The sequence below is a fragment of the Lactuca sativa genome, chromosome 9 (genome assembly GCF_002870075.4).
Source record: "Lactuca sativa cultivar Salinas chromosome 9, Lsat_Salinas_v11, whole genome shotgun sequence".
NCBI lineage: Eukaryota > Viridiplantae > Streptophyta > Magnoliopsida > Asterales > Asteraceae > Lactuca > Lactuca sativa.
Window position 1 is genome coordinate 141669636 of NC_056631.2, and position 17935 is coordinate 141687570.

Genomic DNA, 17935 nt, shown 5'->3' on the forward strand with positions numbered 1-17935 from the left:
TGCCTCCTCTATTAGTATGCGTTGAGCTCCACCTGTATAGGGCACCCAAATCCGCCCACGGAAAGTCATAAGCCCTCGATTATCCGTCTCAAACTCGGAAACCTGTCCGATCACTCGCCCCTTCTTGAGGTTCTCTGTCCTCACAACCTCCACCTGAGCCTATCGGATGGTATCTAGGACTGGAGTCATCACCGTCATCCTCATACACACGTCTCGAATCGGAGCACTCTCTGCTCTACGACTCAAGGCATCGGCTACCACATTACTCTTTCCCGGGTGATATAAGATCTCGCAGTCATAGTCTTTCACTACATCCAACCACCTCCTCTGTCTCATATTCAGGTTGGGCTGATCCATGAGGTACTTCAAACTCTTATGGTCCGTGTATATGATGCACCGAACTCCATACAGATAGTGGCACCAGATCTTGAGGGCGAACACCACCGCACCCAGCTCCAAATCATGGGTGGGATACCTTGCCTCATGAGGCTTCAACTGCCTCGATGCATATGTTATCACATGCCCCCTTTGCATTAACACCGCACCCAAACCTGATATAGATGCATCACAATAAACTACAAAGTCCTCCACTCCCTCGGGAAGGGATAAAGCTGGAGCTTCGCACAATCTCTAGCGAAAAGTCTCAAATGAGGCCTACTGCTCGGGCCCCTAGGCAAAAGTAACACCCTTCCGAGTCAATTTGGTAAGAGGAACATCAATCATGGAGAAATCTCTGATAAATCTCTGATAGTACCCGACCAAACCAAGAAAACTCCTGATCTCGGACGGGGATCTCGGCACCTCCCATCTCATAATTGCCTTAATCTTGGCCGGGTCGACCAATATCCCATTCTGATCAACGAGATGTCCCAAGAACTGGACCTATCGTTACCAGAAACCACACTTGGAGAATTTGGCATAAAGCCTCTCAACCCTCAATACTCCAAGAATCTCTCGCATATGTTCCTTGTGCTGCTCTCTGGACCTCAAGTACACCGGAATATCTTCGATGAACACGATCACCGATCGATCCAACATGGGCTTGCACACCCGGTTCATGAGATCCATGAACGTTGCCAGTGTGTTGGTGATCCCGAAAGGCATCACCACAAACTTGTAATGCCCATAACGAGTTCTGAAGGCCTTCTTCTGGATATACTCCTCGAAAACTCTCATCTGATGATATCCAGATCTCAAATCAATCTTGGAGAACTAAGATGCTCCCTGTAGCGAATAACAGTTTTTGACCGTCAACTTGTTCAATTCCCAGTAATCGATGCACATCCGGTGTGAACCATCCTACTTCTTAACAAAAAGGATAGGTGTTCCCTACGGAGACCTACTCAGTCTGATGAAACCCTTCCCCAGCAGCTCCTGAAACTGTGAGGATAACTCCTACATCTCTGGTGGCGCAAGGCGATTAGGTGCCGCACCCGGAACCAAATCAATTCGGAACTCCACCTGCCTCTCAGGAGGCACACCAGACAAATCCTCAGGAAAAACATCTGGAAACTCGCACACTATCGGAACCTCGGAGATAGAACTCGGCCTCTATGTAACAACCCGCGTATCCATCACGTATGCCAAAAAGCCCATACATACCTGCTGTAGACTCTGTCTTGCCCTGACAACGGAGTAGAAAGTTGATCCAGATCTGGTACCCTCGCCATACACCGTAAGCACTCCCCCACTAGGGTCTCGTATGGTCACCATCTGACGCTCACAGTCGATCATATCTCCAAACCGACCGAACCAATTCATGCCCACTATGACACAGACATCACCCATTGCGATTGGTACCAGTTCTATCGGGAACACAACACCAAAAATCTCTAGTACACATCCTCGAAGTACATCATTAGCGAAAACCGCATGCTCGTCGACTATAGAAACCCTCAGAGTTCGACTCAACGCCTCACGTCGGATACCGATGTGACGACTAAAAGTTAAAGACACGAATGATCGACTCGCACCCGAGTCAAATAACACCAAAGTAGGTACAAAACTCACAAGACAAGTACCTATATACAACACATAATAAGCACAACAAATCTCAAAATAATATAAATAAGAAAATATGTACCAGCCACGACATCAGGTGTTGCGCAGACCACCTCCACTATCAGTTGAAAAGCTCTCCCACGAGCCCTTGGAGCCTCGGCCTTCACCGGCCGACTATCAGTAGCACGCAAAGCAGTAGGAGTGGAACCCTGGGATGATCCATGAATGAGCCGAGGGCACTCGGCCTTCCGATGGTCGGTCTAGTTGCAGTGAAAACAAACTGCAAACCTATTGGGGCAATCCTTCGCCAAGTGCCCCTCTTTGCCATATTTGTAGCAAATCCATGTTTAACATGATCCCTCATGACTCTTGTCGCAATTGCCACAAGTGCGGCCCTTATGTAACGATGTAAAATTTTAACCAAATTTGAAATTTCAAAACACATTGTTTTTAATAAATAATTATAAAATGTCACCAAGTCAATTCACCCAAAACTCATGTTCAAAAGAAATCAATATATCAAATTCCAGGATCCCCTAAATCATAAGACAATTTCTGGTGTGTGTGTGTGTGTGTACAATCAAGCTGATGCATTCCCGTGATCCTGAGAAGTACCTGAAACACACAACACATACACAGTAAGCACAAAGCTTAGCGAGTTCCTCAAAATACCACACACAACACATTAGCCACTCAAGACTATAACTCTGTAAGACCCTCCAATCAATGTGTCTCGGTGGGGCCCTCTGGCCCCAACTCAACAAGCTCAATAATAATAATACTCAACATAAATCACAAAGACATAATGCAGAATATCAAATACACAGATAATCACAATAAGCAGCTCAATAACACAAGGCACCACTCAAGGCAAGTATAGTGAGAAGACTCACCTCGTAAGAAGTCAACAAAACTCGAACTCAAACCACCGGTATAGCCTCCGCCTAACATACACAACAATTATCCCCAATTAATCATGACTCCTAAGTGGCTACACTTTCTAACAGAAGGGTAAAAGAGTATTTTACCCCTCAATGGCCCTAATTGACCATCATTTGACCCAAACCCTAAAAGTCAACAAAAGTCAACGGCAAGGAGTACGCCGCGCATACCAGCTCCCTACGTTGGGCGTACTCGGCTTCCATGCAGATATCGGGGATGCGCGACCCCTACGTTGCACGTATTGGAGTTACCCGGCGTACGATCCAGTTTCACTCTCCTTGCTTGTTTGGTCTTAAACGGTTAAGACCTTGGCTCATGTCTTAGATCTAGACTCTCTAATAGCTCTTAACCCATAAAGTCAGGGACTTTAATCCTTTGCATGGCTAGAAAGGTCCCAAACACACAAAACATTCACCCTCTTATGATAAAAAGCACATATCTCATGCATGGCTTGATCCCAACGTCCAATATAGGATTTTTATGACTCTACACCATTGAATATACCCAAAGGGGGTGGATCATGGTCTCTGGAGTGCAATATCACATAAAGCCTCCAACTTTTGGGACAAAACCCTAGAATACTCTACCAAGATGCAAAAACCAAAAGAGTGAGAAAGTTCTGAGCTTTATACCTCAATATGAAGCTCCACCCTAAGATAAGCCCATATCCAAGGCCTGAAATCCTACTCCTTCTTCAAGACTCCTTCTTGACTCCAAAGTAACTCAAGAATGCTCACAAGGCTCTCCAATGCACTCACAAGCTCTAAGAACATAAATTAGGGTTTAGGAGGGTTTGTGACTGAGAATGGTGGCCAGGAATGAGGCCATCATATCCTTTAAATATGGGTCTCACCCTAAATTAGGGTTTACACTCTAAGCCTAGTACGCCCAGCGTACACTCTGGTACGCCCAACGTACTAGGTGGCTTCCGTGTCAAATGCACGCGTATGAGTACGGTGAGCGTACACTCGAGTACGCCTCGCATACTCATTCACCTCCGTTTCTCACAAAGGGACTAAAATGGCCAATTACTCAAAAGACCAAGGGTCACGGGGTATACCTGATCTCGGGATGTTACACCTTATGTCCCCGAACTCTCGTATCAAAGGGATTAGCCCGCTTCGTCGCCGTCTGCGACTGCACTTGTCTCTGGTTCCTCCCCTGGGACTCTCCCTCCTCCATAGGCTATAACTCTAGCTTGATCTCCCTCCGTTTGACATTGGTCTGAAGCTCAGCTAATGTCTGGTATGACGAGTTCGCCACGAACTCCCGTATATCCCTCATCAGTATGCTCAGATATCGACTCACACATGCCTGCTCATAAGACATGTGCTCAGGGCAAAATAATGTCTTCTCATTGAACATCCTCATGATCTCAGTCATAGTTTCTGTCTTCTGCTTGAGAGACAGAAACTCCTGGGCTAACCGTTCCCTCTCCACCGGGGGAACATACTCATATCGAAATGGTTGTGTAAACCTCTCCCATATCACTGCAACATGATCTGCTGGAGTAAAGCTGGTAGTCACAAACTTCCACTAGTCCTTCGCCCCAAGCGAAGCTGGTTCAACACAAACTGAACTCTCAAGTACTTGGGGCATGAACACGTGTAAAAACTGTTGGGTTTTGAGCATTATAACACTCCTAAGTGTACATGCAACCCTAAATACCTTGGATCTATGTTTTCTCTATTATACATGTAAATATGAATATTCCAATGTATTACCCTAACTAGCATACAATCTTTAGATACTTGGGTAATATAACAAGTTCGAATACATACCCAAGTGTGACACCTCAGATGGTTCACACAACATCACCAACACATGGAATAACCATGAGAAGAAGACACTTCATGCTCAAATCGGCTAGCCCTCACATATGTATCACTAGTGCCAATTTCTTAAGCTAAAAGGGTCCTTATATAGTGTGGCTATTAGGGTTACACCATGTAACTCATGACTTTACACATTCCTTATGTTCCATGGGTTTTAACCTCCATGGAGTATCCATGGGTCACCACATGGGTTAAACCCAACATAAGGAATCTTGGATCATAAGCCCACATATATAAGAATGAATGATTTACACAATCAATCCCCATATATTTAATTAGTCTCTTTTGATCACTAAATTAAGTCCAAATTAATTCTTGATCAATACTAATTAAATACATGATTTCATATTAATATATTAGAACTTATAATATATTAATATGTCACAAATGTCCTCTTCTCACAAATGGTCTATCCAAATGTTCCGATACCATGCAACCCAAATGGACCATGCCGAGTCGGGTCAAGTACATACCAATTATAGTTATGGACTTAGACACTAATCCAATAGTATCCCACTTGGATAAGTCTAAAACTATTATTGAGTATGACTTCAAAACCTAACTTGCAATCGTAGCTCTCAAAAGCCGTTGTCGAACTCTGAACTTGTTGATGAACTCTGACCTTTGTCAATGACTTGTCCATTAGATAAGGGATTATATATTCCTCCATTATAGATATCATATGGACTGAGACATGGATTATAAATAATTCTCTCTGTCCATTTGTTGTTTCCCGATTTCCGATTTATGACGACTAACAGATTGAACAGATCAAATCAGTCCTGGCTTGGCCAAGCACTCACAGTGTCATCATTAAATCATCGAGGGGACCGCAAATATCTCTTTTATCCCAAAGGTAAGGAATAGATAAACTTCGACTCATATGGCTTGTTCTACTACTTGTTGAATCATACACAAAAGGCACGTTTTATAACATCGAGTTACCAATGTGGTTTCGTGCAATCAATGTATAACCAACTCATAGTAACACCTCATATCTCTAGGTTTGAAGAATATAAGATATTATCGTCTCATGATCACTCGTGATAAAATCCATGAAGTGATTCCAATGAGCGTGGGTTGAATCCAATACTCAGAACTTATGAGCACTCATGAGTGTTATAGCACCACTTTGTCCAACATCTTAGACCTTTACAATCCAACCCATGGCAATCTTGATTCATATCTACTTCCAACATATGACCGACTGTGGACGGTTTGAATAACTTAGTCATTCAGGAAGAACGACCTAGTTATTCTGGAAGTCAAAACATGCAAAGTGAAACACAAGAATAATCGAATCCAATATGGTCTCAGAACATATGAATATAAATAACACATCTTTTATTTATCACCATATTGATTATCCATCATTCATTGCATACTGTTTCAAACTATCAACTTTATACTTGAATTAAAATAATAGTTGTCCTATGCTCCAAGCATGTACATTATGTTTTCTAAACACTAGTCATGCCATACACGAAGTATGCATACTAAGTTTGTCTATGATCTTTACTTTGTGAAATAGATCCATTGTACATAATTCCAATGATTCTCATTTCACAGTCCCAAATCCTTACCACAAATCCAGGAATTCCAAATTCATGCCATACACATGATTCTAGACCAGTCTTTTGCTATAATATTTCTATTTGCCAAGTTCTCATAATTCAGATTATGAAAAGGGATGCCGTAATCATAATCGAATTTTAGAACGCAAATAATAGACCCATATATAGAATTTCCTTATGTTGAGCCATTCCAACACAAAATTCATGTATATCCTTGACTAAAGATGATTAAAACCTCAATCTAAGCTTTTAGAATTGAAATGAAGTATAATTTCCTCTCCCTTAATTATAGCAAAACAACTTTTCAACCCCTGCAACTCCACGAATTGAAACTTTTTGTTTTCTATAATTAACATTGCTAGCTTGCAACCTTTATCGTAATTATCATGCTCCCACTAACATGATGATTATTAGCAATACACTCATGCTCCCACTAGCTTTGACATGTACTCAAAAATCGGCTGGACTTCTAGAAATCAATATTGTATTGACTTTCGTACCAAAGTTCAGATTTCTGAGATGAGATTGCCTTGATAAGACTTTATCAAAACCACACACCTTTCCTTAGATAGCACCCATGTGTGTCTAAAAATTTTTAGAACTATGATAAGGGATGTCGTAATCATAGTCTCAATTGTTTGGACCTTTGCTATCTGCTTCAAATCTACTTGGTGGAAGTGTTTCATCACCATCATTTTCATGAATCAGAGAGAAACCTTATGACCCTTAGATTTTATGGTGTATGTGTTCTTATCCATGTGAATTGTCAAAACCATAGTCACAAGACAAGGATAATGACAAATCCAAATACATATGGACTGAACTCAATATTAATATCTTGGCACCTGGCACTATCTCTTGTTGTGAAACTAATTGAGAACTCTAAGAACTCATATGCAAAGTTAACTTTACCAGGAATGGGCACAAAAATAGTAATATGCCAACACGATAGGTTATAAACCTCACGTCGTGTGCTAGTGTTAAACTACAAGTTTTTATTCTTGATTTGATCTTGAAATTCTTTCATGATCTTTAAGACTCCCACTGTCCTCTTGACATATAAGACTCTCTTGCCAAATATTCAAGAGATAGTGCGGATTCTTTATCAAGACAAACACTTCACACAATTGGTCTTAGTTGGTCTTTGTTTTAACCAAAACATCACAACTTACCAATTTCAAATGTATAAGAGTAGGACAGACTTTAATCTTACATTTGACTAGTGTTAATAAACATTTCTTTATGATATGTCACTCAAGCTACAATCTTGGAGTATGACTCTAAGAATTGTTTTGGAACGAGGTATGACTCATCTACTTGATTTAACCATTTCAACAATTCTTGATTCCTCTTCTTAGCCATATGAATGCACTAAGATGTCTTTAGAGGACCAATTGCGACATGGTTTCTTAATCATTAAGATGATCATATAATATGATACTAAAGTACTCTCCCATATTTTTAGATTTGAGAAACTTTTATCCTTCTGCCTAATTTGATTCTTCTCATTCGTTCTGCCATACATCGAAAATTTTCCAATGTATCAGAATTACACTTAAACTTGTAAGTGTAACCATATTTACTAAACTTTAGTAAATCATGACGAATAGTCTTATAGATCTTTTGTGGTGGACTTGATCAGTGCACAAGAATGTGTACTCGATCCTTAGTCCTTCACTTGACTCACATATAAATGTGAACAAGGAACTAGTCTTAATTTTCCAAAGCTGAAAGTTCTCATTCATCATACTGTACAACTTGTATGATTCCAAGTTTCTATCCAACTGAAAACTTGGATGATGAGAAGCTTTTCTTATTTGGTAAATTTAGACACTACCACAAATGAAAGAATCAAATTCATATTTCCATTCTTGTTATTAATGGAATCATATAAGCAACAATTTTTCACAAATGCCATTGTAAGGATATTTTTTTTAAAATAAAAATAAAAAATTTTCCTTTTATTTTAAAACTTTGCGGAAAAACTTTTCCTTACAATGCAACTTTGAATGAAAACTATGTTATTACTTGTTTCCTAGCAATCTATCATAACTCCTATGAGTAGCTCAAGAATCCGATCTTCAATCAAGCGATAGAAATCCATCTTCGCGATCAGATTCAAGTAAGTTTCCTGCAATTTTCCTTTTATTCTTAAAACATCAACATGTGACCCAATCACATCATGTAATAAGAATCTCAGAATAGAAACTTAATCGAGTTAGATAGTGGACTTTACCTGAAGCAGAGTCAAACTTATTGACTTTACCAGCCTTATGATCTTTCAGGTAAATTTGGCAGCTTCGCAACCAATGCCCCTTACTTTTGGCAATAGAACCATATGGACCCTTTGGTACATGGGACAATCTCAGACTTAGCCTTTCTCTTTACCATTTGGTCAACCGAGTTGACTATGACCAATCCCTTTCCAATGGGAAGATAAAGCTTTTACTGGGTATCCAATGCAACCATTTTCAATGTCCATTGAAGGTTTGGGAAGTTGATATTCTAATCAAATTTGTTTTACTAAAGCTCCAAATCATTGTTGATTCAGCAGTACCAAGCAAATAGATAAGATCATTAAGGGTCATGTCATAGTCTATTTCATAATAGTCCCAAAGGTAACTCACTATGTGACTTAGAAAGTGATTGAACATCCAACTTTCTTAAGACTTTGACACCCAACTCTCTCGGCTTGTCAATATGTGACTTCATCTCCAAGATGTGAGCACACATAGACCTTGCTTGCCATTAGGGCTTGAGTGACCTTTAACTTGTGGGTAAGGGAGGATAATTGGAGGAGGTGGAGGAAGTGAAGTTCCAAGAGATTTGGGAGGATCATATATGTCTGAACTAGACATCTTTCGGGAGATATTCAAGATAGTTGATTTAAAGTCCTTAATATAACACCCAATATGAAATATTAAGGCTAGGACCCAAAACAACACTTTTATAACATGGAATTGGGATGCCGTAATCCAAGCTATAAAATATTTAAAGGTAGGCAAATGACGATTCACCAATTTCCACCATGAAAACAAAATAATTTAATTAGGTTTTACTTGGATTTGAAACTCTTAGATCTTTTGAGATTCATTGAATTGTTCAATGACATGTTTCAATCTCTAGTGTGCCCTTCAGATTTTGTGACTGGGATGCTGAGGATCACAAAACAAGGTGTGAAGTAACCATGCAAATTACTTGATACCCTTAATATTTACCCCTTAATCGATGTGCCGATTAACCACACGCGCTCCATCAATACTATGATAAATATTAAGTTACCCTTTGCCTACCTTGTTAAATCAAGCTAGTGTGCCGGTTAACCACACACGCTCCACTAACCGACTTAAGCAAAGTGTAATTTCATAGATTAGCACCTTATTCACATTTTCCTAAAGTAACTAAGCTTGGGAATTTGTAAAAGGTTTAGTTACTTTATATTTATCATTAATACTTGATATGTGCATGTTTAGTTCATATTAAGTATAGATTTTTTTATCATTTATTAGCTAAATTATTGCATATCATGGACAAAAGGTACTTAAAAGTGTTTGAATTATGTATTCAGTCCAAAAGTGAAGCTCAGAAGCAAAAGGAAGCAGGATAAGCGATCGGGAGCTCGGGAATTGAACAAAGAAGAGAAACACCAAAAAACAACACCTACTTGGCGAGTAGGGTCGTTTACTCGGCGAGTCCGAGCGAATATTCGAGAAGATAAAGACTCAAAGACCCAGAGACTTATCACATACGGGGATTAAGAGATGGACTCGGCGAGTCGGCACCTGACACGACGAGTCGTTTCGCATATATAAAGATAACTTCTCAGATCGATGGAGAAGAATTCTGGAACCCTTCTGGAGAGATTAGCTGCGATTGAAGAACCAGAAAAACCCTAGAGAACGAAGATACAAGATAGAATCCAATTCCGAAGGAGATTTGAGGCAAATTTCATCATTCTACTTAATCTTTTGTTTTCCATTATGGCTAGACAATTAGAATTCGTTTGTTTGTTGTTATTTACTTCAATCATGCGCTAAAACTCTTAAACTTCTGTTTGGGGATACAAAATTGAGACTATGGTTTGATTATTGGTAGGATTAATTCAATGTTGGTGATTTTTGTTAATTTTAGCTTGCTAAAGAACCTTGTGTGTGAATGATAATTAATTTTCTGTTAATAGGAAGGTAATTAAATAGCATGAACATCTTTTGATTATCAACCTCATATGTTTATGTGACCACTATGTCATATGTCTAGGATTAATGAACATGAAACTAGAATTAATAAGAGAATTGAGTAAATTCATGTGTGAGCTTGTGTGATGACCATCAACAAGAAGTTAATTAAAGGACCAAATTAGTTAAATATTGCAAGTATAAATTAACCCGAATAATTAATCTAGTGAATTTAATTAAATTAGACAATTGATCACTGTTTGAGTAAGTTTATTCACTAAGGATTAGTGTAGTGAATGCGAATCTAATCACTTGAATCAGTAACCAACAAAAGAGTTAATCCATTGCACCATTACCTTGAAATCAACCATAAGATCAATTCAGTTGAACTACACAGAAGTTCCTTCCCATTATTGAATCTAGTTAATTCTTTATTTTTCTAGTTTTTAGATTAAGTAATAGTTAGTAAGTTTCTAGTCTTGTAAAACTAGAGAAAACCCCCTACTTATTAATTAATTTAGATAAAATTAGTTTTTAGTTTTAATTTACCGTTCCCTGTGTTCGATACCCTATTTATTTAACTATACCACAGTTGATAGGTCCACTGCCTTTGTATGTTTATTTTATAATTAAAAGTAGGTTTAAAACTAAGTGAGTTTGCACACGTCAAGTTTTTGGCGCCGTTGCCGGGGAACGGTTCTAAAATTAACGTTAAAGTCTAATTTAATTGATCCTTTGTGTGGGATTTATCTTACACAAAGTTAATTAAAAGCTAAGTTAGTAATTATTATAAGTTTTAATAAAAATCCATTTTTAAAAGTAACTAGAAAATTTTTCTGTTTTTGCCTTCAACTCGCCGAGTGCACTCTCCCCGACTCGGCGAGTTCATCGCTGATTCACAGTTTTAATTTTTTTTTTTTGTTCTTTTTATGCATTTTTGGTTTTATTTATAGCTGTTTCATGACCCGAGGATCTGATACACCTCTGGTCCCTCCTCTCGAAGACCCGTAATCCGCATTAAGGAGGAGCAAAGGAAAAACCGTTGGAGAATCTGCTTCTTCAAAGAACTCGCCACTCAAGAACCTCAAGTCCGTTTTCAGCAAGAACAGGGGTAGAAAATCAGGAGCATCCAGTGCCGCTTTGACAATCGGAGACCCAATTCAAGAAGACACCGAGTACGAGACCGATGAAGAAGAAGAACCCACATACGAGCACGAATCCGAGTTTGAAGATGATTTAGCTATCACTATGGCTAATATCGATGAAGTCCCCATGGGGGAATGGAAGAAGAGGATGCGTGATGACACCGGCCCGGGACTTGTGCAGCCTGCAATTCCCGCAACCACTACTTTTGAGCTAAAGGGCCATATTCTCGCTCAACTCAAGGAGATTCCTTTTTATGGGAAAGACCACGAAGACGCCTACAAGCACTTGGATGAAGTAAATGATGTGGCTGACTACTTCAATGTACCGAATGTGCCACACGAGACCCAGCTACTTCGCATGCTTCCAGTCACGTTCAAGGGTGCTGCAAAGGATTGGCTCAAGTCACTTCCTCTCGGATCGGTCACCACATGGGCCAAGATGAAAGAAGAATTCATAGACCACTTTTGCCCGCCTTCCAAAATTGCTAAGTTAAAGAAAGCCATCGCCAACTTCGAGCAACAACCCGAGGAATCTCTTTATGAAGCTTGGGAAAGGTACAAAGGTCTTCTTAGAAATTGCCCACACCATGACCTTAATAGCCAACAAGAGGTCTCCATTTTCTATGATGGAGTCAATGTCACCACAAGGCAATTGCTCGATTCACAAGGCCCGCTCACGAAGAAGGCGCCCTTGGTAATCAAGGAGTTAATTGAAGAATTCTCTAAGCATTATAGAGAATACCACAATCCAAGAAACGAAGTAAGTCGGGGAGTAGTAAACTCGGCAAATGATAGCATGGCGACGGTGATAGCTAAACTCGATAGTCTAGATAGAAGGATGACAAAAATGGATCAAACAATCCATGCTATTTGAGTTGGATGTGAGAATTGTAGAGGGCCCCATCTCACAAAAGATTGTGACTTGGATGAAATGGAAACAAGAAAGCTCAAGTGTTCTACTCAAGCGGCGATCGATACGACGAGAATTGGCAGAAACCGAAGAAGGAATGGCTCCCATACGAAGAATACAAGAAAGCTAAGGAGGATAAATACAAGCAGAAAGAAAGGGGATTTTATCAAAAGGAAGAACCGGTTATGGAAAAGAAAGCCGATTTAGAAGAAATGTTCACTCGATTCATAGTCGCGTCCGAGAAAAGGCACAATGATCATGATGCTGCTATACAAGAAACCAGAAATATGCTTAGAAATCAGCAAGCATCTATTCTCAACATTGAGAAACAGTTAGGACAACTTGCATATCAAGTGAACGAGAGAAGACCGGGTCAACTTCCAAGTAACACCGAAAATAATCCGAGAATGGAGAATGTGAGCGCATTGACTTCCAGTTATGAAGAAATTTTCACTCCTGCACAGAAGGTCTCCGAGGTGAATACAGAAAAGGCAGAAGAGTTGGATCCAGCTAAACCCGACCAGACTCGCCGAGTCCCTCAAATGGACTCGACGAGTCCATGCGCTGATGACAGAAATTTTATTACCTCAAGGCCTTACAATCCCCCTTTGCCATTCCCAATCAAAGCCATGCCTAGAGAGAAGATTATAGCATATAAAGCCTTCATGGAGCATGTTCGAGACCTTCAAGTCAATATTCCATATGTGGAAACAATGCTTCAAAGACCTAAGTACTTTAACTTGTTAAAGGGTCTTTTCGCTGCCAGAAAAGATTTAGCTGAAGTCACGGAGATAGTATTCAGTGAGCTACCAGAAAAGAAGGGTGATCCGGGGAGCATCATAATTCCATGCCAATTTGGAAATGTACTTGCCACTCAAGCGTTGACCGATTCAGGTGCAAGTATCAACTTAATGCCCTTCTCCTTCTTCAAGAAGCTGAATTTACCGGAGCCAAAACCAGTTAACATGAAGATCCATTTGGTGGACAAGACGACATTTCATCCAAAAGGCGTGTGTGAAGATCTTCTTATTAAGGTCGACAATTTTATTTTTCCCGTAGACTTTGTGGTGCTTGATATGGAAGAAGACCCTAAAATACCAATTATTTTGGGGAGATCATTTTTGAACACCGCATGTGCATTAATTGATGTATGTAAATCCACACTAACGTTGAGGGTCGAAGACGAGTCAGCGGTGTTTAAAGCTTGCCCAGAGATCAAGCAAGAAGAAGAAAGAAAAGAAGAGATCTCATTCATTGATTTGGATGATGAGATACTACAAAAAGAGCTTGCACTTTTGCAATAAGAAGATCCAAGCAAGTTGTTGCTACCCTCTGGAGGTGATGAAGATGTTTACAAGGACTTAGAGGAGTTAGAAAAGCTGTTGAGAGGAGCCGACTCGGAAAACACAGAAGAAAGTATGGAATACGACCCGACTCGCCGAGTCGCTTTCCCAGACTCGACGAGTCCAGTCGAAATTTCCAACAACTTGGATGGTTTTGATCCGTTTGTTATCAGCTCCCTGCATGTTTTGGACATGAAGATTTTTCCTCATTCTTTAGAAGAACAAGCAGCAAAAGGAAAAATGGATGGTGAATTTCAACACGCTCATGTAGTATGCCTTGATACAATTATGCAAGAAGAGGAAGAAAATCCATTTGAAGATGAGGCAAGCTTTAGAAAAGAAGAAAAGGCAAGGGATAGGAGAAATGATGCTGATCAACCATTCATCACTAAACCTAGAGCACGAGTTCTCACCAAATATGAAGTAATTAAGTTTAAGGAAAAGGAAGTGCAAGAGAAGGTGCAAAAGAATGGGGTGAAGAAAAATATGAAGAAAAGAGAATTTAATGCAGCTAAGGATGATGCTATAAGAAAGAAGAAAGAAGACTTGAGGCGAGCTTACAAGAAGAAAATTCACACTTACAAGACAAAGTACAAACCGTGAAAGATTAGGCGTGCATTCCCGATGCAGGAAGAGGAAGAAACGTAAATGGGAAGGAGTCCAGCTAACGACTCCTTAAAAAGAAGCGCTTGGTAGGAGGCAACCCGTTCGTTTAGAGTTTGCTTTCTTTCATATTTTTAGTTTTAGTTTGGTTTTAGTTTTTAGGAGTTTATTAATCTTCCAGATCACTAGACATGTTTTCTTGAGAGTGCGTATGGACTAAGTGTGGGGTGAAATAAATTTTTAATGGCAAACTGATTTAATTTTCTGAACTGTTTGCAAGAGACTCGCCGAGTCTGACCATGACTCGACGAGTCGATTCAGATTCCAGATGAGTTTAAAAATCGCGACCAGACTCGGCGAGTCTGACCCTGACTCGACGAGTTGGTTTTATTTACAGAAAAAAATAAATTTAAAAATTATTTTTACAACCGGTAACTAGGGTTTTAACCCTAATGAAATCAGTTTTTTTCCCTTCACTCGTCGTGTGCCTCCATTTTTGCTCTCTCTCAAGCATTTATCCACTTCTTCAATTTTTCTTCAAGATTTTCGATTTCTATCACAAAAGGTACTTAATTTCTTCCTTTATTCTGTTAAAGCAATGATTTTTAGATGATCTAGGTTGCCAATTTCATATAATACCTGATTTTGAAGTATAGTGAATTTCTAGGGTTTTGATTTTACATCAATTATGTTGTTTTGGATGGTTATTTCTCCTTTAATACATCTAAAGAACATCCGTGGATAAAACCCTTGAAGAAATTTTGAGTTTTCATGGTAGAATTTTGATCGACTCGCCGACTGACTCGCGTAGTTCATACGACTCGCCGAGTCGCTCATGGACTCGACGAGTCCAGTCGGGGACCCAAGAGTAATCTGTTTTGATGATTTTCTATGTTTTCTGGGTTGTGTATTCTTTGTTTTGCAGGGACAATGTTTCACAGAGGTCATGGTTCCAGTGGACGCCAAGGAGATTTTCCTTGGTTGAATTTTCCTCAAATCGAATCAGCTTCAACCATGACGAGATGGAAGAAGAAGTTAGCTGAAGTTAGGAAGAAGGAAATCTACGTTCCAAACAGAGTTGATTGGGATTGGTTGCAAAATGTTCAGTATGAGGAGGAGTTAGCACCTTATCTTGTGAAGGAATTTACATTCGAGGGGGAAACAATGGTTTGTGACGGATGGAGCATGGTCTTTCGTATTCAAGAACCGGTGTACCGCGAACTTTGCTGGGAATTCTTCTCTACGGTATCTTTCCGTGGAGGTGATGATTGCTATCACCCGACGAGTTTCAGTTTTTGCCTTGGGGGAGAGTTTCATCAGTGCTCCGTTATTGATCTTGCTTGTCGGCTGGGAATCTATGACCGGCCATTGGTCTCGACTGCTATTTTTCGCACCTTTATGGAACATTCTCACAAGGTGTTCCCCGATGGTGTTACGAGTACGGGTTGGTGGAACACGATCGCCAACAAGTTGTACATTCCGAAGTAGGCCCAAGAAGGAAGTATTCGGTCGCCCACGCACCGTCTCATTCACCGCCTTATCTCCACTACCATCAACCAACGAAAGGATGATGACAAGGTTTCTAACCTTGATGTCTTTTATCTATGGAGCATTATCACACCAGACACTTTTTGCAACATTCTGTGGTGTTTGGCTTCCTATTTGGCGGAGGGTGCGGTCAAGGATCGCAAGACATCAAAAATTAATGGTGGTATGTTTGTCACCCGGTTAGCCAACTCGTTTGGGTTGATGACCTGCGGTGCATGGAATTTCATGACGGTGATTCCTACCCCTCCATTTAATCCCATTCTTTTTTGGATGGCTAGGATTATTGAGGACTATGGTGGTGGTCATTATGCTATCCCGCATGATGATCCAATGGTTGGTCCCGAGGCACCAGGAAGGAGGGTTAGACCGAGGAGAGAGCGAGACGTGGAGGAGGAACTGCCGGTAATTCCGGTGGATAATGATGAAGTGCCAATGGATTGGTATAATATTGAGATGAGGAGAATGCAAGATCAAATGGCAAGGAGTCTCAATTTTAGCAACCAATCCAACATTCGACTTTTTGACCACTTCCATATTCCGCATATCGATGGTGGTAACTTCCCATATATTCCATCTTGGGATGAGGCGATTAATGCAAGAAGGAGTGGCGCTAGTGGAAGTGGAGCTGCACACGACCATGATGATGAGGAGGAGGATTAGTTCTTTATGTTTTTGTTGAACAATTTTTAATTTGTTTTTATTTGGGTCTGGTGTGTTTAAATTTAAGACTTTTACTTTATGCTTGATGTTTAATTGCCTTGATGATTTTCAGATTTTGGGTTAGAATGCTTGCATAGAAGGGTCTAGAGTTTGAGAGAAAGAAAAATATAAGAGTTGAAAAGAGTCAAGAAATGGCGGAGTTTAGAGTTAAGGTGTCAAGTCCGGTCCTAAGGGACATGAGTGAATGAGCCTAGAAGATATGAGGAGTTTTGAAGATCTATCCAAAGCCAGAACAAATGCAGAATCTGAATTTTTCCACCCAGTGGTCTACTCGTCGAGTGCACTAAACTGACTCGACGAGTCGCCTTGTATTCTCGCATATTCGAAGTTGTCTGTGACTATACTCGACGAGTCATTGATATGACTTGCCGAGTTACTCAATCTTATTCCAACAAGACTGCTGATTCGATACTGTTGAGTGTACCACTTGACTATTTATTCTTCGATATCGATTCTTGAAGATCTTACACCGTTTTTCTTGCCTATTTGGAGCTGCCCACATGTGATTTGATGCCCAAGACAAGGATGAGCTGTTTCCATGGCTAAAGTCAATTGAAGTTGGAGCTGAAAAGAAAAGTATCAACCTATCGACTGCTACCCCATGGGAGTTTGTTCCAATTCCCTCTATATTTGCATTTTTATTTTTTGCATAATATGCAATGAGGGCATTGCATAAAATAAGTGTGGGGTAGGGGGTTGGTCACATATTAAAAAATTTAGAATCTTAATTTAGGACTAATTTAAAAAATTGTTGCATACCAAAAATATTACTTAGGAATTAATTTAGGAAATTTTGGTAAAAGTAATTAGGATTACATGTTAGAGTTGTGTGGATAATTGCATGAAGACCCAAATGTTTAGTTGAGCCTATATACGTTCTAGTGCATTTGTGGCTTCCTTATTCCAGTGAAATCATGGGACAAAAACACGACCTCGCTCAGCCTGAGGGACACAATATGTTTAGCATCGTGTACCAGAAATGTATCCAGGAAAATTATTATCGTTAGCCAATAAAGGTTGAGGTTGAGCGCCCCTGCTTAAGCATGTAGGGTTTTGAGTGAAAAAAGAAAGCGAGAGAATTGCAAGAAAAGTTTGAAGAATTTTGGAGCAAATAAAGTGAAGATCAAAAGATCAAAATT

General features: G+C 39.9%; 1 non-coding gene across 1 annotated transcript; it reads right to left on the reverse strand.

Moving 5' to 3' along the window:
* Window positions 1–12159: 12159 nt before the first annotated feature.
* Window positions 12160–12266, reverse strand: LOC111915353 (small nucleolar RNA R71). The gene has a single exon (XR_002858130.2). It is a non-coding gene; the product is annotated as a small nucleolar RNA R71 (small nucleolar RNA).
* Between the last annotated feature and the right edge of the window lie 5669 nt (window positions 12267–17935).